At 44.5% G+C, this 21,466-nt stretch overlaps 1 protein-coding gene across 5 annotated transcripts in view; it reads right to left on the reverse strand.

The window, feature by feature from the left end:
• ZNF462 (zinc finger protein 462) overlaps positions 1-21,249 on the reverse strand; it is an 88,081-nt gene extending 66,832 nt beyond the window's left edge. For 4 of the 5 annotated variants that reach the window (XM_054289910.1, XM_054289889.1, XM_054289918.1 and 1 more), the window contains exon 1: positions 20,533-20,668. The gene's annotated coding sequence lies outside the window, so the exon portion shown is untranslated. Of the gene's footprint in view, positions 1-20,532; positions 20,669-21,167 lie in introns of those variants that run through there. The other variant, XM_054289895.1, reaches the window with a different exon arrangement.
• Between the last annotated feature and the right edge of the window lie 217 nt (positions 21,250-21,466).

Raw genomic sequence — 21,466 nt, forward strand, 5'->3', positions numbered from 1 at the left:
TGTAGTCTTTTAAGTGTAATTGATAAATTCCAAAATTCAAGTTTTGTCCACAGGAACTTCAGACATCCACTTTGCTTCACCTAATAGATGCCAAGCATATTGCTGTCATTCAAACTTTCATGCAAGCCAATCCTCCATGCTTCCCATGCTTCCTCCTTGATTCAGGCCACAATATAGCCTTTTTTCCTTTTTTTTTTTTTTTTGGCCAAAAAAAAGGATCAACTTTATGACTGGCACAGTGCTCTGAACTTTCAGAAAGCAGAGATTGGTGTCCAGCTGTCTTACTATCTCTAGGAGTCATATTACTAAGAAAATAATAAAAATATCCCACAAAGATAAGATCTGCCCAATATGAATTTGGGAATGTAACAGCTTCAAAGGATACTTTTCTCAAGATCTCCGAACCTAGCCAAGATCCTCTGCTCTCCCTTCCTATTTCCTGAAGAGGTGAGTAAGTAGAAGATTGTAACAAATCATTTTGCACCCTTCACTGATACACAGTTGACCTTTTAATCTCTGCTTAGTGCCAGGCTGATACTGTTCTTTCGCTTTTAGACCCAAAACTTTATAACTGGAGAGAACACTCTTTTTTTTTTTTTTTTTTTTTTTTTTTTTTTTTTTTTTTGAGAGAGAGAGAGAGATTTATGTGCAACCATGAGATTTTTCTCCTTGTGCTCACACTCAGGCATGGATTGAGAGCTCAATGAACTCCTTCCACTAGACATTTTTGGAATATAAACATTTTTGATCACTCTGTCCAAATAACAGTGTCTTAGTTTAGACACAGTTTTCAACCATGGTTGAATAAAGGAGCAACACTAGTGGTATTATTTCCCATCCCCAATATTATTCCCCTTAGGTCAAAGAAGCTGGAAACACATGCTGGTGGTTTTTGGGTCAAATCCAGCACGGCACATCCTCTGGGATGGCTTTTTAGCCTCTGGTGAGAATAAACAGAGGGAGCAGTGAGGTGGGCTGAGAACTGGCTGAAGGGCAGGTCTCAGAGGACGTCACCAGTGGCACAGAGTCCTCTGATTTGTGGTGTCCCCAAGGTTTGGTACCGGGTCCATGATTGTTTAATGCCTTGGGAGAGAGTGTCCCCTCAGCAGGCTCACTGATGATACAAAACTGGGAGTGCTCTGCTGCCCTTCTCAAGGGTATGGGCACAGCAGAACCTTTTGAAATGCAAAAATGCAGGGTCCTGCAGCTGGGCAGGAATAACCCCAAGCACCAGCACAAACAGCTCTGCAGAGAAGGACCTGCAGCTCCTGGGGGACAAAGAGCTGTCCCTGAGCCAGCAGAGTGCCCTGGGGACAAGGAGGCCAAGGGGATCCTGGAGTGCCCTTGGGAGGGCATTGCCAGCAGGTCAGGGAGGGATCCTGCCCCTCTGCCCAGCCCTGGAGGCACCTCTGGAGGGCCGTGTCCAGCTCTGGATCCTCAGGGCAGGAGGGACACAGAGCTCCTGGAGAGGGCCAGCCCAGGCTGTGGGGGTGAGGAAGGGCCTGGGGCATCTCCCTCACCAGGAAAGGCTGGGGGAGCTGGGGCTGCCTCTTGAAAAGAGACAAGAGGAGCTCGGACCAAAAAACCTCCAATGGTCACTTCCCAACCTGACCCTTGCTGTGATCCTGTGAATTTTCACAATTGCTTTGGGACACTGAACATGCCAATCGTGGCAGTCCAACCATCACACATTTAAAGTTTTCAACAGAGGCTTCCAATCAGGAGAGTCTGATGACTTTCTGATGCGCTTTTTTAAAGTGGGACTCTAAAGCAAAAAGCTTTGTTCCCAGTGCATGCTGATGATGGACTGTCAGCATCCTGTGGAATTAATTTATGTCTCTTTTGGATTGACAGCATGGTCTAGGCTGTACGTGGGAAAACAAAGGGCAGAAGGGCTCTCATGGACGACCAAGACTGGTTCTGTTATCACAGACACAAATCTAATCTCCATTAACTTAAAGAAAAATAGCCTGTTTGCTAAAAAAAAAACACAGCTGTTGATCCCTGAGCCAAGGAATGCTCGATTTTAAAGAAAACTGGTTCCATATGAAAGCTTTCTGATCATGGTGCACCATGGTGCTAGCATTTTCTAGTCCCAGTGACCACGCAAAAAGGTAATATACAGAAATCTAACCAGCCAGATCACTGATATAAATCCTACACCCCACCCTCCAAAGGATTCATTTCTCAGATTAAATACTCCTTGAGGCTGGAAGTCATATATTGTAGTTCTGAAATGTGAAGTAACCCACAATTCTACCCAGCTTATCAAAAATCCCTGTCCTGCTCTCTCCCTTCTCACATTTCCTTGGCTTCATTATGCTTTTAAAAAGGGAGATTGCTACTAAAATCCCAGTTGGGTTAATTTGACAGCTGGAACACGAAAAACCACAAGAATCTCCCAAGTAGAAGGTCCTGGCTGTCCCAGTAATTTGATCAGTCCAGCCCTTCCTATGCAAAAATCCCATCAGGAACACAACTGAGAGGTATCCCAGAACACACAGGCTATTCAGGGGACACAGGAAAAAAAAAAAGAAAAAAGAAGTATAGAAGAAGTCTCAAGCAGGAGGTCAGAGTTCACTGGATTTAAAGACCCACTGACCTTCCTTCAGGATAGGCTTGGTCCCATACTCCAGGCCTGGAACATTTCACCAGTTTCCTAATTACAGATCAGATTTTCTAGGCAGGCTGCAGAAGGGAAAGTGCTCCTCCAACACCAGTAGTCCACTGCCACATTTTCCCATTGCGAGCTTGTCATGCTGCCAATGCAGAGAACTTCTAGAACTCCTCCTTGCTCTCTTCCCACAGAACACAAAGCAGCATATTCCTTCAGAAGCCCTATTAAAACTCCCTTTCTTCTCCACCAGCCTGCATCTTTGAGACAATGGATAAGAGGAGGCGGACCACTTCCGCCATTCATTTGCCCAGCCTGCTGAAACGTCAGATCTGTCTGATCTTGCAGCAGAAGCATTATCCTTTGTTCTGATCAGGTTGCACAAATAGCTGTGCTTGTGTGCTTGTGTCAGTCGCAGAGATTTTTCTTTTTTTTTTTTTTCTTTTCTTTTTTTTCATGACCAATATGATTTACGGCTCACACAACGCGCCGTGTCCTGCTAAAAACATTGTTGCAGTTTTGTTTTCCACCAGGCAGCCCTCCTACAAAAAGCTCAGTTCAGCCTTAAATGCTAAGGCAGAAGTGGAAACTGCACAACGCTGTTGCTGCATGTGTCCTACACCAATGAGCCAAAATACTCCCAAGCCTCACACAAAAGATCCCAGAGCCACCAGAAGCACCAGAACAGGCTCGAAGGAGTTGGAGAGGCACAAGATTATTGCGACTCCCAGGACTTCCCACCACTTCTCTGAAGGTTGGGCACTCCTCGTGCTCATCAGCAGCAGCTGCCTCTGCGTGTCCTGACAGCTTTCTGCTTCCCACACAGACAAATGGGGCTGGCCCCAGCCACCCCCACCGCTGTGGTGACATACCTCTGCCCAGAATTCACACCTGGGCTGCTTGCAAGCCATCTGCAGCCCCAGAGACAAAGGCTGGCCGCTCACTGCCAGCTTGTGCGAACACACAGCCGCGGTGCTGTCTGCTGAGCAGATCAGTTTCCCACACTTGCCAGAAGAAAAATAAATCGCCAGCCTCTACTGATAGGGAGTCCCGAGCTCTCGAGAGGTTACAAAACGTGGCTTTAATTTTCCCTTCCCCTTGTTCTGCCATAATGCGCACTTGCTTATGAAAACAGTTGTTATCATACATCCTTCCTCTTCCTAGGGCACAAAACCAAATCAACCAGAAAGCACAGACGGTCAAGTTCTTCAGAACTTCAGCACATCCAGGCTGGAGGTTGAGCTTTACCCACCACCTCCAAATTTCTTATATTTCTGCCTAAATATGTACATAAATATGCAGTCGCTGTTATCAGGTAAAAAGCTCAAATGCCAATTTCTGGCTTCTAGCCAGCATTTAAAAAGGGAAAAAAAAAATTGCTAATCCATGGTTGCAATGGAAAAAACACCTACCACAGGGAAAAAAATCCTCCTGCCTTTAGCCAAATCTAATCTAATCTTTTCTCACAGCTGTAATATCACTCTGAATGCTTCACTACCTAACTTTAGCTTCACATACGGAGCACGGGGGAATTACGGACACAAACCTTTTGTACAAGGCCAGCCTGAAAAAAAAAAAAAAAAACCCAACATGGGTGGCTGGGTTTAACATTCCTGAGCTTGCCATCAGAATCAGCACAGTTCCATGAAGATATCGCCATTTTTAGTAACTACGATCACCCTCCAGAACGCAACAGCATTATATGATTTCTGTTCCACAGAGGCTCTGATGTTCCATCTATTATCCCAGTCTTGCTTTAGCACATATTTTATATTAGAATGCGTTCCAGGAGGCATATGGCAGTAGAACTAGGTCAACCATTAACCAAATAACAGGAAGCTGCTCTGCAGAGCACACCCTTCAAAGCTCGCTTAATGAGCTGGCTCTTCAGAGTGTGTCCTTCAGTAAGCTTGGAGCTAACAGTTCCACGGGATTTTCCTTAAAGACACAAGGTCGTCCAAGGCAGGTGATTTATGGAGGTGACAGACCCTGAAGAGCCATCCCAGAGTGCAAAAGCATCTGGGTCAGTTGTTGAGATGAAGAGCAATCCACAGACGCTGAATACCAGGAACCTGCTCCAAGAATTCCCTCATCTTAGACGCGAGCAGAGCCCATTCCACCGCGAATCTGCTCCCGCAACTTCACAGGAAAACAGCAGGGCCTTTGTGGAGTTTCTAGGGAAGGATACCATCACTAGATAAAGATTTGGCATCTCTCTCTCTGGATGAGTCAATTCCATGCTTTTGCAATGTTTGGGGGATAAAAAAGGGCTGTTGTTAAGCCTTGCAAGTCAGTGTCTGCCTAAATTCTTCCTGCCTCCTGCTTTCTCATTGAGCTCGTTGAGATACATGGATTTAACATCATCTGCCAAATCCAGTAGAAGAAAAAGTCCATCATCATTGCTGGTATCTTCATTTGTTCCACCTCAATCCCACCAATTCCTTCCACCAAATATCACACTCCACACTTCAAAGCAACCACAGATGCCCAAGCTTTAAAGAGAAGGTTTTAGGACTGAGAAGCATCAAGCACCACACAACAAAATCCATGAGTAACATGGAAGTTAAGAAAAAGTTCTGATTCATATTATACTGTCAACAAAGCAGTAGAGATGGCCTGATCAAGTTGTTTTCAAACAAATAAAAGGCAAACACTTGCCAGCAGTCTAATTGAAAGGAAGTTTGCCACTGATATCCATCACATAACTGTTGCAATAACATGATAACTCAACAGTCATGTACCACAAAGCACTGTAAACTTTTCAAATTCAAAAAAAGCCACAGCCAAACCTTGGCACTAGGTGTATACAGATACTAATATTCGTTTTATCATACTCTCATAAAAAGTGGATATCGTCTCGCATCTCTTTATCATTATCTTTCTTATGGACAGCATCCCTACAAAACTAAACATTCAGAGATCCTGAAGTCATTATTTACCCAAACAAAGCTAAAAAAATAATAATAAAAAAAAAACCCTCTCTACACCACTGCCAAGGGTAGGCTTGCATTTCTCCATAATTTCCAATAGGAATGTCTGCTGTAAGCGTGCATATATATATATATCTCAAGAGTTTCCCCAGTAGTTCACATCCATCCTGGTGACAAAAATAATAGGCAAAAAGCCCATGTCTAACAAACATTCACCTACTAGAGCCTCCACAACTGAGAGCTTCTCTGCAGCCAAAATGTTTGTGAGGTGGGAAAACTCAGGTCCATCTTTCTGGAGGTGGATCCTGCTGGTTCACCAGATAATAATTCCAGTTCCTAATTACAGGCACAGGAAACGATAAGGCATCCATGATGACTGAGAAAACAGTCAGTGTGTGTGATCATATGTCCCTGCAGATTGCTTTGTATCTTAAGCGACAGCTCCTTGCTGAAACAGGCTAACTCAGTGGAAGACTGCCAAGCATGCTGTGGTGAGATTATCATCTTAGTAGTTATTTATAATAAACTATCTTCAGCAAGTAGCACCTTTTTCAGTAGGAAAGAAGTCAAGGACAATGCATTTCCTTCACAGCGCAGAGATGGTTCTATGAGAAAACGTGCAGACAATCTCTGGTGGCATTGTTCATTTGTTCACTTCTGATGAACATTCCTCCAGCATGCTCTGAAAACTGTTCCAACGCCACCAGGAAAAGCACAGAATTACCAGCCACTACAAAGTACAACCTGCAGTGGAAATTACACGGGTAGACAGAACGGAGTGCCCATACTTTATTAAAAAAAAAATAAATTTGTTTGCCTGCATCCTTAATACTTCTGATGATGGATACAGCCACACCATGGCCTATCTATGGGACCGAGAAGAAGCTGTGCCCTAAGAGATGATGTTCAAGTCCCATGTAACTCCTCAGTGCCATTTATTTGCAAGTGCCCTATGCAGAAGTGCCAGAGTGCCACAGCTCCAACCAAAAAATCCGAACGGGGCCAGTGGAGCAGTTTTAGGGATGGAGTTACCGCGGAACAGAACAAGCAGCCTTCGCACACAAGCCATGGTTTGTGTGCACCCCCTCCTCCCGTCACCAAACTGCGACTGGGAAAACATACCTGTGGGCTGACTACTCCCACTCCAGCTCTTAGGAACACATGGAGGAGGTCATGCTTTGGCAGGGCTGCCACAGAACAGCATCCAAGACAAGGATTCATTCAAGGGCATCTGTGGTACATTATCTGAGGGTCCTGCTGAGCAGGCAGTGGGAACCATGAGAGCTCTGATGATGAAGTTCAGCTCTGCTGTGCCCATCAAGGAGCAAGCTTTGGTATCCCAGAGTTTCCCTGAAGCTGCAGGAAGATATCTCCTAATGTTATGGGCGGGGAAAAAAAACCCCAAACCACTTGGCCAAGCATGTAACCAAGCTGACAGAAGCCATGCCACCAGATTTTTTAAGTCCACTGAATGCTTAGTAGATTTATTAATCTATATATAATAATCTATATATAATAATAATTAATCTATATATGATCTTTCTTCTGCAGATTTAGATAGACTAGCAACAATTTTTGGCTCTTCAAATAAAAAAAAAAAATAAATCCAAAAAAAACCACCAACCAACCCAGAAGGGTGTTATGCATTAGCCAAATAGGACAAAGGCGTTCTAAAAGTGCATTTCTGGTAAAAAGAAAGCAGGAACAGTTACAGTAGCTTTCTACAGCTTCCTAGTAATTTCAGGGTTTCAAGGTCTACACAGTATCCCAGCATTTCATACCTTCTGCATTTCCCAGCTGCAGTTGGATGTTCTCGAATGGTTACAGCTTTTGAACAAACTGTGTCTGCAGCAAAGCCAACAGGATCTACAGTGGAGCTTCATCTGAAGCTCAGGACTTGCACATGACTGAGCTCTTCTCTTTCTCCAGATCTGCTCTTCAGCCCTCCAGCCTCCCCCCAGCCCCTTTTATAACCCATCAGACATGCTTTTGGAGCGCACTTCATTGCTATTTGTTTTTTAAAAAGGAAACATACAAAACAAACAAACAAAACCCCCAAAACAAAACAAAAACAAGGGGAAAAAAATCCCACAGGTTCAGGAAGAGAGGAAGAAATGAAACCCTGTTGGGCTGAAGTTTCCAGATGACAAAGCAGAGAAGGTAAATTGTTTAATACGAAGCATGAAAGCAGCACAAAAGGACAAGATGCAGAGGGGGGGAAGGAAAAAAAAAAAAAAATTCTATCTGGGCTTCCTGCACTGGCATGAAATGGCTGCTTTCCTTCTTGCTGCCAGCTCCCATGCTTCATGTTGACATTACACATCCTGTGCTGTAGATCCACCCCCATGCTGATGCTTGCCCAACAGAATTATCTCCTGCGTCACAGCAGTGGTAACAGAACTGCTGGCTCTGCAGATCCCAGAGCACCATTTCAGCCTCACACACACAGCCACTGGACACGCTACCAGAAATTCTGGGTTGGTTTGTGGCACTCTCAGTGCCTCACTGCTTTGCCTAACCTTCTGTTAACCAGATGGCCTGTTCTCTCCCCTTGGGATCAAACCATTAAGTTTTATTTTATTAATCTCTACCAAAACGCAGGGACGGTCTGGAGCCCCCGGATCTGGTTTATCTCCAGCAGGGTTGATGAAATGAAAATGACCTAAAAATAACTGGAAATGCTGCTTCACACCAACAGAGAACAAGCTCTTTTGGAGTAAATATTTAAATGATCTGCCAGATGAAGCACCACAGCAGCGTGAACCACATGGATAGGAACTTGTATTATGTACACACACACAAAGGTACTCACTTCTGCCATTGTAAAAGGACCTAGGTTGCATTTTTCCTGATCCAAAACATTTGTCTTCAACAAGCCATTACCATACGAGTATCTATTCAAGCCAATCCCTTAATTAAGAGGAAAATTGAGGGGGAGAAACAGCTTCCAAAACCACCCCAGTTAGTGATGGGGCTCCAGAACACGTGAGCATCATCCACAGACAACACGGCAGCAGGAATGTTCTCACCAGAACATCTGCAAAGTCACATGAAACAGTACTTCAGGGACATGCCAGCACTAATTGAAGTCAAAGTTGAGTATTTATAACATACATGCTCCTGCTGTCAAAATACAAAGAGTGAGAACGAAAGAAGGAGCACACGAACGAAAGTGAAAGAATTATCTAATGCATATGCTTCCGCTGAATCCTGCAAATCTGCTACAGCCATGCCCTCACATGCAACCACAAATGAGCATCTCATGTATGTAGGTGGAAGCTGTTGAAAGTTAAGGGCATCCTCAATTCAAGATGTAATTTTCAGAACGCCTCCCTGAAAAGCTCCGCGAGAATTACTCCATGCAGCCAAGGATCTGATCTTCAAATGTTTACTCACACAAGTAGCTGCAGTGAAAATTCGGAATCAGGGCACAGAGACTGTTCACATGAATGAGCTCTCGGAGCATAAAGGGCTTTACCTCCCCACCATCTATTATCTACCAAATGCACTGTGGTAACTATGAAAATGCAACAGTGGTGAGGTCTGACCTATTAAAAAGCCTTTGTTAACATTCCTAGCAGTGGCAGTGAGCAAAGTAAATAAATAAAGTGCACATGCCTGCACACTAAACAAAATCCCAGGAATGTAAGAGGAATCCTGTAAGAAGTTGCAGTTTTGCTGTCTTCCAAAGGAAATAGGAAGCAAATCCACGTAAAATCTAACTACAATAAATCACTAAAATCTGTTCTCCGTGGCTGCCACCACAGTGCAGTGCTTCAAAAGCTCAACTGGGTTCACTGCTCAGATTGCTGCTCACATGCATTTGTCTGAGGCTGGATCCTTTCAACCTAAAGCTCCAAACCTCTGCAGGCTGGGGTGTCAAACATGCTCAAAGAGGATGGCACTATCCATCTACTACTGCTACTATCCAACTTCCTACGTGTGACTGACTTCTGATGTGGAAGGAGATCACAGGCCGTCTTCTTCACACCACCTGGGCAGCTAAAATGTTCTTGTGGTCATCCATTACTAAAAGTCTTACTGAGACATGAATAACCCTCCAATCTGGATGTCAACAGATCAGCAGGTATTGCCTTCAGCTCATAAGCAGACTGCTTAATTCACCTGTAAAGAGGATTAGATGTCTTCAGCACATCAAGGAAAAAAGCATGAGAACAGGCGGCGTGACATTTTAGCTCCATCTATCTTTAAAATTTCCCCAAAGAGCAGGATTTTTTTTTTTTAATGTCCCATTTAAGTTACTAACTCATCATCATATGACTGGCCTCCACTGCCATGACATACAAAACTTCAGTATATGGTGACAGGCCCCCTAGAAAGTCATTCCACAACCTGAAACATCATCTACCCTTCAAACACACTAAAAATAGATTCCTCACCCCCTTGAGGTCTCAGCAGCCCATCTGATATTACAGTACAGTATTAACAAACCTATGTAGACATGAATTCTTAAAATAAATATCTTCAGAGATAAGACCAGAATACCAGCAAGCAAACTATATTCCTGTACACCAACCGGAGAACCTGTGGAAACACTGGAGAACCATGGAGGGCAGCGACCATTCCATGTTCACTTTGCAGGAGCACAAACCCGTGCAACCTCTGGTCAACCTGCCTGACATCTTGCCAAGCAACTTCTGACTGGCTTTAAGATATTTTCTGACTACACTACAGCCTCAGCAGGGTTTCTTTTAATGTGATTCCTTAGGAGAACAGCACACTGAAAATCTCTGTCTTCCCCCCTGACCCATGGTGGAAGGAGAGCAGAACACCGGTAGAGGACGTGGAGTGGAAAGTTCATTGCAGGTTCTTTATCACCTCTGCAATCTGATCATTTTTAAAATAATTCAGGTTTACTCATTTTTTTTTCATGCAGAGACCCAAACACACTGACTCACTCTCTCAGCAGCCCCAGTGAGTAATACAGTGAAGCCCTTGGAGCCAGAGATTTCAGGTCTCACACAAGCGCAGGTGCTCTGGCAGGAGAAACCCGCGCGCGCTTGGGCGACAACATCTCCTTCCCAACCCACCAGGATGGAAACACACCAGGAGCCACTGAAGGGTTAAACACACCCATCCTGCATGGCAGGACATGGCCCTGGGTCACAGTTACCTACAGAAGGGCTGCTGGAGTGTGCCCCGGTGCTCTTGCACACTGGGCTGTTTCACACCATATGCTTGATCACAGACAAGAGAACTTGGCCTCTGCATGACCTGACACAGCTGAAAGCCGATATGCTTTCTCCCCACTGCCCGCCCCCAGCAGAGATAAAAGGTCATTTAGACCAAAAGGAACCTGTCCACACTGACTTCGAGTTACATTAATTCAACTTTTGGGATGCACGCTCCTGGCCAGGAAGCCAAACCCTTTCTCGCAGGGCTGCAAGCCACAGCCATATGACAGAGCAGGAACAATTCAGCAGTCAAGGAGCTAATTAACCAGGCTGAGAGCTGTCTGGCTGCTCTCGATTTTCCATCAGCCATTTGTTACATTTTTTTTTTACACTTGTCAAGCTATTTAGCTGAGCACGGTGGAAGCAAGGCTTCGGAGGTCCCACATCCTGCAGCCCGAGCCACCCAGCTGCAGACAAAACTGGAATGCAAAATCAGAGCTTCCAATCAAATACAGAGAGAAATAATTCCAAATTCGTTCACATTCACTTTTTATTTGTTTATTTATTTGTCTTCAGGGCGCCACTTGTCTCACAAGACAGAGGAAAACAAGAAGATGACTCCGTTGGCCACTGCCTTCCAAACTTTGCTGCATCATCAACTAAGTAGGTTCTGTGTATACATAAATATATTCATCCATACTCACCACACGCAACAACACACTTGAGGAGACAGGCTCAGTCAGAACGACAGCAGGGACACAAAAACAAGGTGGCAGGTAACCACAGCTCATCTCTCAAGAGCTCCCCAAAGGAAAAGCAGCTCTGCTCCAGTCTCACACACCAGAACCACTCACAAAAGGAGGCTTTTTCCTTCCTTATCTTGGCTTGTTTTAACACACACAGCAGCAGAGTCCAGCACCAGGGTGGTCATTTCCAACATCCACCTTAAAACCTAATTGTGCCTATTTTACTGAATAGAGGGATAGATGAACAAATGAAAGAAGGAGCAAGACTTCAAGGGCTGTACAGCGATTCTTTGGTCTCCTTTCTTTTTGGTCAGAGAGACCCAAATACCCTCAACAAAGAGCTCACAAATCTAGCAGAGAGTCTGACTGTGACTGAAGAATCCAAGCCTGAGTTAAAATAAATAAATATCCATGGGCCTCTTAAGTTCTCTTCAGAAGCAGTTTGCTCAACTAGAGATGAGTACTCATCCTTGACTCACTGCATCCCCCTCAAGACCAGCACTCCTCAAGCTATTCCAAGTTTAGCCCAGACTGCAGTTTCCACTTTGCTTAGTAAAACCGTGAAAATTAAAAATTAAAACAGGAAAAAAAGGAAATTACAAAGGAGTCGTTAAACAATCACCACTGACACAAAGCACCTTCACCAATCCCTCTGAATTTCTGACCTAGGGTATGTTTCAGCTGTCCATTTAGTAGCAATGAGAGGGAGGCAGAAATGAAAAAAACAAAACCAAACCACCAAGGAAAACAAACAAACAAACAAACAAATACAACCCTACCAAAAACCCAAAAAATCATGAAAAAAAAAAGCCCCACCAAGAAATAAACAAGAAAAACCCCCAAAAAACATCAAAAAAAAAAAAACCCAACCATTTTCAGCATCATCAGCCAGCTGAATTCTGACTTTTGGACCACAGCAAGGCCTTCATTAATGATCCCTCTCCCAGCTACACACTCAATCAAATTCTCCAGCAGCTCAGTCATTAGAAGGGAAATGCACCACCCTCCACATCACCATCATGCTGGACCAAAATCTTCCAGCACAAGTAGTCTCTCCCTTATCTTTGCTGTTTATTTGACAAAGAGGGGGAGAAAATTTAGGAAATTCAAGACAAAAATCAAGAGAAATTCGAGTAAGTGTTATGTGCTTGCTGGAGCACAGGTTCCAAGCGTTACATTCCCCGCCATCCCGCCCTTTTCTTTGGAGAGCTCTGGGAGGAATATGCCTGCCTGGCCCGCTGTGATAAGTGGCCATTGTGCTTTGAAGCATTTGCATGACAACGGTGCAGGCCAGGACGACCCATCTTCTCCCCAAAAGGAACATCCTGTGATGCCTTCTTTCCACAGCCACCATCCCAGGCCTCTGCTGGGACCCAGGGGCTGCAGGCGGGAAGGGAAGGAAGGGCTTGCTCATCCCAGCCACGCAAAGAGAAGCCCCCATTGTCCTGCCAGGCCACGGAAACACTGACCACATGTGCATCAGAAGATTCCATTTTTAGCATCTCTCAAAACAAAGTCTTCTCTTTCACGTTATCACGAGCACACTGAATCCTCAGTCTTCCCACATCGTTCTCTGCAATGTCTGCTTTGTTTTGTCCTGAAAAATCGTTCTCCTGCCTCTCTACCCCATGCCACTGCTCCATTAGCAGCAAGTTTCCACTGCACATAATTATGGCATGCCTTAGCCTACTTTTTTTTCTGTTTGCTGAGCAGCTCTGCCTATTTTCTACTTGTGCTGATGCTACCATTTACTTTTTCCTGCCGCTCTAATCCTTGCATCCTTTGAAGGCCTGACTTCCTCCACACCATGACAGCAGCTGGGGTTCTCAGGCCCCTTTCCAGACCTTTTTTTAATAGCAACTGTAATGCCACTCTGATGAACATCCCACTTCCTAATCTTCAGGTCAGCACAAAGCCTGCATCTGTAACAAGTGCTGCAAATACAACATCCAGGGCTGCTGAGCACCCATTATCTAAATGACTTCAAGTTATTAATTGCATATTCCTGGAACTGGAAGGAGAAGGAAAAACACTGTCACATAATGCAAGCACTTAGCTTCTTCACACATAATCCCAATTAGAAGGTCTTATTTTCCACCAGGAAGTAACAAGTGACACACGTCAAGAACTGAATTCTTAATTTAACAGGTTCAAAACTAACAGAAGTAACCCAGTGATACAAGTGCTTTCCCAGAATTATTTGTCCTCAACACACACTGGCCTTGCAATGATTGCTACCCTAATAAGCTCTAAATAAGTCCTTCCTAATCACTCCTGACATTGATGCTGCGCCTACAGCTCTCTATGGTGACACTATTAAACAAGTATTCTTTAAGAGACTGCCTTTGACTCCACTCAAGAACAGCTCCTGAACATCCTGAGGTCTCCTATTTCCATCTTCTTTCAATTACCTGCTAAACTCAACTTAATTAATTGCCTCTCCTGATGGATCTTAACATCTTCTACCTAAGAAGCTGCTTTCAGCCCAAGCCAAAACCCCACTGAATTCCCCCTGGACAGCAGCTGTGGAGGTCCATAATTATAATTATGGACCACAAAAGCCAGCCGAAAACGATGAGACTTTAGATCAAGGTAAAATACAATGTATAGCACTGCTGCTAGGTCTGGGAGCTATCTTCTGACAGCAAGTGTATCTCAAAAATTACTACAAAGTAGTCAGAACCAATGATGAGGGAAAGCCCTTTGCCAAACATTGCTTAAAGTTCCTTCAAGGAGTGATTAGGCCAGGAGATTTTGAGTCACTGCAGTAACAATTTGTTGCCTCAAGCTGGCCAAAGCAACTGCACCAAGACCTGCAACTCCCATACAGGTGAAAAGAGCCCCGAGAAAAACAAATTACACTGTATTTAAGATTGTGTTCAACTGTAAGACACCAAACACAATGGTTTTCCCCTTTTCCTATCTCAAACTCTCTCCTCTTCCTCAAATCCCTTCAGAGGTACATTTGTGCTGCAACCTCTGGCACAGCTTAATAAAGCTCAAGAGATGAGGAGCAGACTTTTTAGTTCTTTGGCATTGTTTTTAATGTTGAAAGAACAAAACTGAACAGAACCCAAAAGCCCAAAAGAGAACTCACACAACTTTGTGTTTACCTATGTGCTGAACTTCCCAAACACAAGCTGAAAGCAGAAGAACACTTCCAAAACTCAGGATATGCCAACAAAGACCACTTCTATTAAACCTGGTCCCCTAAGTGTGGAAACTCCTACTAAAGACCTTTTTTTTTTTCCCTTTCATTTTTGCTACGACCAACAAGATAATTATCATAAGTCGATCTATCTCCCTTCCTCCCCCCTTTTCTTCTTTCAGCACTGGCATACAAACCATGCTATTTTAACTTCTTTCCTGTTCTCCCAGTTCTTCTGGAACATTTTATTTTCAACAGTCAACTCATTTGGAGAAGTGCCATGCTGAAGTTCAACCGTGTACAATGTTAACTGTGTCTCTGCCAGCAGCTGAGGACTTGCACCACGCCACCTTCTCCAGCACCTCTTGATCAAGCAATATTTGAGTTCCCCTCTCTGAGAACTCAGCAGATGTTTAAGCAACCTTCACTCTCATCACACTCCTCTTATTAATTATTCCCCCCCCCCCTCAAAAATTATTCTCACTCTCTGAAGAGTGAGATGGAATTTCTCATTCTCTCCGCAATCAGCACTCAGCAGACCTCCTGCTCACCTCCTGTGAGATTTCCTGATTGTTTAGAACCCAAATGATGGAAAAGCAAGCAGGCATTTGGGCTGATGAAGTTCAACATCTCTGCTGAAGCCAGCAATTGGAAGCTCATACTCGAACACATCTTGGATCAAGCATGCAAGTCAAGCCAATCATACAGTTCTGGCACTGGTTAATCCATGTTCATCCAGAACAAGTTCATAAAATACATAATCTTCTACTTCAAGGTAAAAAAGTATCTGTTAAAGAGTCAAAACAAGAGAAATACACGATGCTAAAGGAGTATTTCCATGATTTTTCTTCCACAGTTGGTTGGAAGTGTAGCGAAATATAAGGAAACAAAATAACACAGGCATCTTGGCCTTTCCTGACCTGTGGAAAACAGGAACCTCATTCCTCCATCAGCAGCTTCTTCCAATCCCTATTTCACTGGGGACTTTTGCATTTGTTTTTAAGTTTTCCTGGTGAAGCTTCATCATGGGACAATATTAGTTAATGAGTAGCACACAGCTATTCACCAGTTTCACACTTTCAAGTCCTTTTTATGGAGTTTCTTACTTCAAAGCGGTGTTGTTCTGCCCATTTAAGGAAATTATCCACAACACCACGCAGAGAAAGTGTTTCAGTAAACTGAGGTAATCTCAATTTATATCGTAACTCCACACATGTTGTTTGGAATAATGGGAAAACCCAATAGGAAATGCTAATTCACACTGGGTTTCTGGGAGTTCCAGATTTCAAGAGGCATCTTTTGAGCTCTTCTGAAGTAATCTTCCTCAAACTGCAAGTTGTACTATTATAAGACTTAAGTTCTTCCCATTTCCTTTTTAAGGCTAAAATTAAACTTGCCCATTCCTTGGGGCCCAGAGGAACATCTGCCAGATGTCCAGACATCTATGGTGAACAATAGTCATCTACTTGTCAACTCTCTTTTTAATCATCCTTTTTATCGGTCTTCATAAAAGTCAATTCCTCTTTTAAGTCAAAGTGCACAATGCTAACGAATTTTCTTATAAAGGTCACTGGATGATCACATTTTTTTCCATTTCCACTTGCAGTTGCCCTGCTTTCCCTTTCCAGCACCCCATTGTGTACTCATATTCCTCATACTCCAAGCATACATATTATTGTATTTTTAAGTTTTCTTGCAAAAAAATTAATATTTTTAATTATGGAAGGAAATTGTAAACATGACATCTTAAGTTTCTCAACAACATAACCTGGTGTGAAGCTAGTGAAAATGTAAAAGGAAGTCAAATAATCCTTTAAATATTTTTAAAGCAGTGGTTCATAGGCTATGTCTAGTAGGTGTGAGAAAAGTGATGAAGAAAAGCATATTTAAATAGTGGAGAATAAGCTACCAATGCTTACTCTTTCTATTAGAGATTGGACCAATAAAAGATTCTGCGTGCCCCAAACCAAAAGCAATTGAAAGCCATTGTCTGAATGAAGAAATTTATGCCTGATTAGGAGAAACATTCATGTCACCACCATGGCATGAATTAAGATCATCTTTCTGGAGCTTCTTTAAAAACCAATGGGTTTTGGGGACTTTGTTTGTTTGGGATTTTTTTTTTTTTTTTTTTTTTTTTTTTTTTTTTTTGGTGGGTAGAACTGTTTTGTGTTGTTTTGGGATTTTTTTTTTTTTTAAATCTAAGTTCTTCAGCTAGAATTTTAACAGCAAGGAGAACTTCAGTCTGTCTGGGCAGAACCACAGCAAGAAGCACCATCGACAAGAGCGCAATTCTCTGAAGAGGTTTCAGTCTCATAGTGAGGAAACCCAGGAAAAAACCCAAAAAAACCAACCAAAAAAATTAAAATTAAAACTACTGCAACGTTGTTTGGTTTTTTAGGGCGTTAAGAGGCCCTCCCAAAAAGATCCCGATCTTAAATCTCAGAGCTGTTCTTGGATTGCACATGCCACGCTCAAGGGCAGTGTGTCTGCAGGGCACTGCCAGCACTGGGCTGGCCTCCCCAGAAGTCAGAGGAGAATTCACAGCTCTGAACCACAACCACTCTGCATACGGCCCGTGTAGGGGATGGATGTTTGGGATCTGACCCAAATAAGCAAAGGTCAGTGGGCAATTTTTCAGTTTTTCTTCAATGGCTGACTTAGACCTGTGCGGAGGTCTGAAAAATCCATCCAAAAAAATATCACCTCGGGGAAGGGGGGAAAAAACCCAACCAAAACACCACAACAGCAGCAAAAACAAACAAACAAACAAACAAGACCCCAAAACCAAAAGCAGTTAGCCTCTATTTTTGTCAAAATACAAGATTAAACATACCTGAAATGGTATGTTCCATGGCCTTCTTCTGAAAGATGGAGGCAACCAGAGAACCTCAATAATTTGGGTGACACATCAGCAACCAGGACTTAAGAAATGCACAGTTGATAAAGCAATATCCTCCCGAGGTGTATTAGATTACACATTAAAACATTTCTTCCACAGCAAAAAATAAAAGAAGGGCATTGATTTTTAACCTCTAAGACGGATCTCGAGTTCATCACCCCGTCACTGCAATCCCCAAATCCCTTCTGGTTTCTTGCACATCTGGGAGGGTGTTCTGATTCAGATTCACCGGTCCCCCATCCTGCCACTTAGCATCTTCCCACATTTGTCCTCAAACACCTCAGAATAATCAATGTATGGACATCACTGACACCTTCCCATGGAGCTGTGCCTTCAAGCTCAGCAGCACTGCACCCCGGTGTCCCCCTCCTGCATTTCAGGGTGTATTTTGAACTTTTTGAGGAACTGCATCCACTGTGCATATTTCAGTGCGTGGGAAAAGATCCGAGGCCTGCTCTGGATCTACTCAAAATTGCTTCAGATTAAAAGGTGGGTTAAAAACAAAGCACACGGATTCCTGCTCAACTGCTATCTCGCTTTAAAGATCTCAGGTTTCCATAATGACATTAAAATCACAGTAAGAATGCTGTTGTAAGTTTTCAGGAAAAAACAGTATTTTATGACACCAAAAAGACAGCTGTGAAAACTGTTTTGCTTTTTCCAAGAGAAATTATGAATGTTATGATGCTCTGAGGAACCTACTAAAAGCTTGCCAGTATCACTTTAATGAAGCCTAGTGAGTGGGGAGAAATATTCCATCTTAATTTAAAACGCATCCAAAAGAAGGAATGCTCTTGAAAATGAGATGTTAAAAATCCCAAAAATTAGGCATCATCACCTAGGAAAAAAAGAGACATTTCATGATACACTCTGGAAGAACCTGAGCAGCCTCAAGCTGTATGCACTTACCTCCAAATGCTTTCAGAAATCTAAAAATATATGCTTATATACACCATTTACTTGGCCAACTGATCAACCTCCAAAATCCTGTGGTCTTTAACCAAGGAAAAATATCTAGAAAGGTGACCTCCGCATGAAAGCATCAGAGAAAAAAAGCCTGAGGATGTGTTTCTCTGTGTGAAGGAGAATCTGAGCAATTTCCTCCAATCCTCATTTCCTGATAGCATGAAGACAGCGAGAGAAGACCCATCACAATGTTGTGCATTGAAAAAAAAAAAAATCTGAAGGGGGGAAACCTTTAGGGGGGTAAAAAAATCATGATTAAGCCATCTCCTCTGCCCAGCAAAGCCTCGAAACATGGGGAGACATCCACAATGTTAGGAGCACTTCCCATCTCAGCTTTGTCTACTCTCCCTCTCTCCCTCTCTCTCTCTCTCTCTCTCCTCCATTTTCTGGTGGAGCTAGAGAACATGACATGGCTTACCTGACTCAGATCACAGCTCCCTGCCAAACTAGTCACTTCCTCTTAGACATGCGAGCAGCCTTCATGAGACAAACAGACCCCCACAGACGCGCACACAAAAGCAGGAGCAAGGAGGCACTCAAAAAAACTTGGGAGGTCTCTCCCCTTCCAAACACCAGAGAAACAAATGAAAACTTTTTTGCCTTTTTCTCTCTCCCCCCACCAAAAAAAAAAAAAAAAAAAAAAAATAAAATAAAATAAAATAAAAGAGAGGGAGGTGAAGGGGAAAGGGAAGGGAGGAATCCTATCAGATCACAACCACATGAAGCTCCAGGAGGATTCTCTGTGTGAGGAGAATAGAAGCCACAGTGCTGAGGGGAGCCGGGGGGCACGGAGAGGGGGGAGAAGGAAGGAGAAGGTTACTCCAGAAGACATAAAGAAGGCTGTGGACTGTGTGTGTGCATGTGTGCGAGAGCGAGGAGAAGCTTTGTGTTGTGGAGCCTGGACTGGAACCAAAGCAGACAGCTTGCAAATGGAGGACAAGGGAGATAAAGAAAGGGAAAGAGGGGGAGAGATAGGGAGAAACCTGCTCCGGGTGGGCTGGGAAAGGGGCAAAGGGGAGAAAGCGCCTTCTCCCTTGCCTGGTTTAAAGGTAGGGACATCGGGGAGCTGAGCGAGTAGAAGTGGGCTCCTTCCCCTTCCTTTCTTCCCTTCTCGCTCTCCTTTCTCTCAAAGGAGAGCCACAAGCGTGTGTAATGGCTCCTGCTCTCCAGCCGAACGCTGTCCTCTCCTCCAAGGCACCTCCTGCGGGCACCAGCAGCCCCCCAGCCCCGGCTCCAGGCGCCGGGGACCCCCGCATCCCAACTCCAGAGAGCCGCGGAGGGGGCACCGCCGCCGGGGCGAGCAGGGCAGCGACCAGAGGGGACCAGGAGCAAAGAGGAGGAGGAGGGGGAAAGAGTGGCTGGGAGAAAGAAAGGAAGAAAGAAAGAAAGAAGGCAAGAAGGAAAGAGAGAGAGAGAGAGAGAGAGAGAGAGAGGAAGAAAGGAAGGAAGGAAGGAAGAAAGAGGTCACCCGATTGCCTGGGTCGTGCCAGCACGGAGCTTTTCTCTCCTCCGTGTGTCTCCCGTCTCTGATCCAAGTCCACACGCACAGCACCATCCAGACCTCGCACACACACACATATCCTCTCAGGCACCCCCCACCCCGAAAGCTCGGCTGGTATCTCACTTATCTCCCCATATTTCCCCCCACCTCTCCCCCCCCACCACCACCACCGCCCCCCCCGTAATGCAACAACAAAAAATTAATTAACCGCCTTCCTCCTCCTCCCACCACCACCACCACCACCACCAGCACCTCCTCCTCTTCTCCTCCTCCATGCAAGAGACTTCTCTCTCAAACAAAACACCCCGCTCTCGCTCCCCTCTCTTCTCTCTCTCTCTCTCTCTCTTTTTTTTTTTTTCTCCTTTCCTTTCTTTCTTCCTCCTTCCTCCGTTGACCGAATGAATGGATTTCAGAGGAAGGTGGTGGAAAGAAAGACAGACATAAAAGACCAAACAAAATAACACACGCACACACAACAGAAAGAGACACACACACCACACGCACCACACACACACACACACACACAACACAAACGAGAGATGGTCTCTCCAATGCCAAACCAGAGATGGGTTTTAATTGCGAGAACTTACAGGAGCGTCCCGGCACTGCTGCTCTTGCTGCTGCCTCCTCTCCTCTCCTCTTCCTCTCTGCCTAGCTCTTCTTGTTATTGTTGTGGAAGTTGTTTTGTGAGTCTCATGTGCTCCTTGCCAGGTCTCAGCAATGGAGGATCGCCATCTTTCCCTGCTTTTCCCCCCCTCTCTCCCTCTCCCTCTCCCTCTCTCTCTCTCTCCTTCACTGGTTTGCTGCAGCTGCAGATGACCTGAGATATCCGTCTCTCTCTCTCTCTCTCTCTCACCCTCTGTGTCTCTCTCTGAATAATGAGCAACCAGAGGGAGAGAGAGAAAGAAGACAATCTCCTCTCCTACCACACAAAACGCAAGAGCACCAGGGGGTGCAAGAATCCTTTCTAACAACAACAACAACGTGTAGGGGAAGAGGAGGAAAAAGAGAAAGAAAAGAGAAGAAAAGAGAGGAGGAAAAGGCAAGAAGAAAGAGGAGGGAGGTGGAAGAGGAGGGGGGAAAGCAAGCAAGCGAGAGAGATCCAGCAGGCAGACAGATGGAGGAGAAGATGGTAGTGATAGAGGAGGAGGTGTTGAAGATGAAGGAGATTAAGAGGAGGAAGGTGGTAACAAAAAGTTAAGGTTTGGGACACTGAATCACTCACAGGCCAGGGAGGAGGAGAAGAAGGGGGAAAGATCTGAAGATCTTCCCATTGCCAAGCTGTTGCCTTCACCAAGCTCTCGGTGCAGGAGCGCTCAGCAGCCCCTGCGATGCTGGGGGAGCCGCTGGCATGGAGCGCTCTGCTGGGTCATAGCTCTCTTCCAGCCATGACAAAAACCGGTTTCTGCATGCAGATCTGCCCCCGAGGTGATCCCTCAGACACATCCATCTAGAGGCTAATCTTCCCTGAGCAGGGTAAAGAACATAAATGGAGCTGGAGGTTGCAAAGTATAAAACCAGATC

Source organism: Melozone crissalis, unplaced genomic scaffold, assembly GCF_028551555.1.
Source record: "Melozone crissalis strain CALT ecotype California unplaced genomic scaffold, PUWL_Pcris_2 ptg000005l_1, whole genome shotgun sequence".
NCBI classification, from domain to species: domain Eukaryota; kingdom Metazoa; phylum Chordata; class Aves; order Passeriformes; family Passerellidae; genus Melozone; species Melozone crissalis.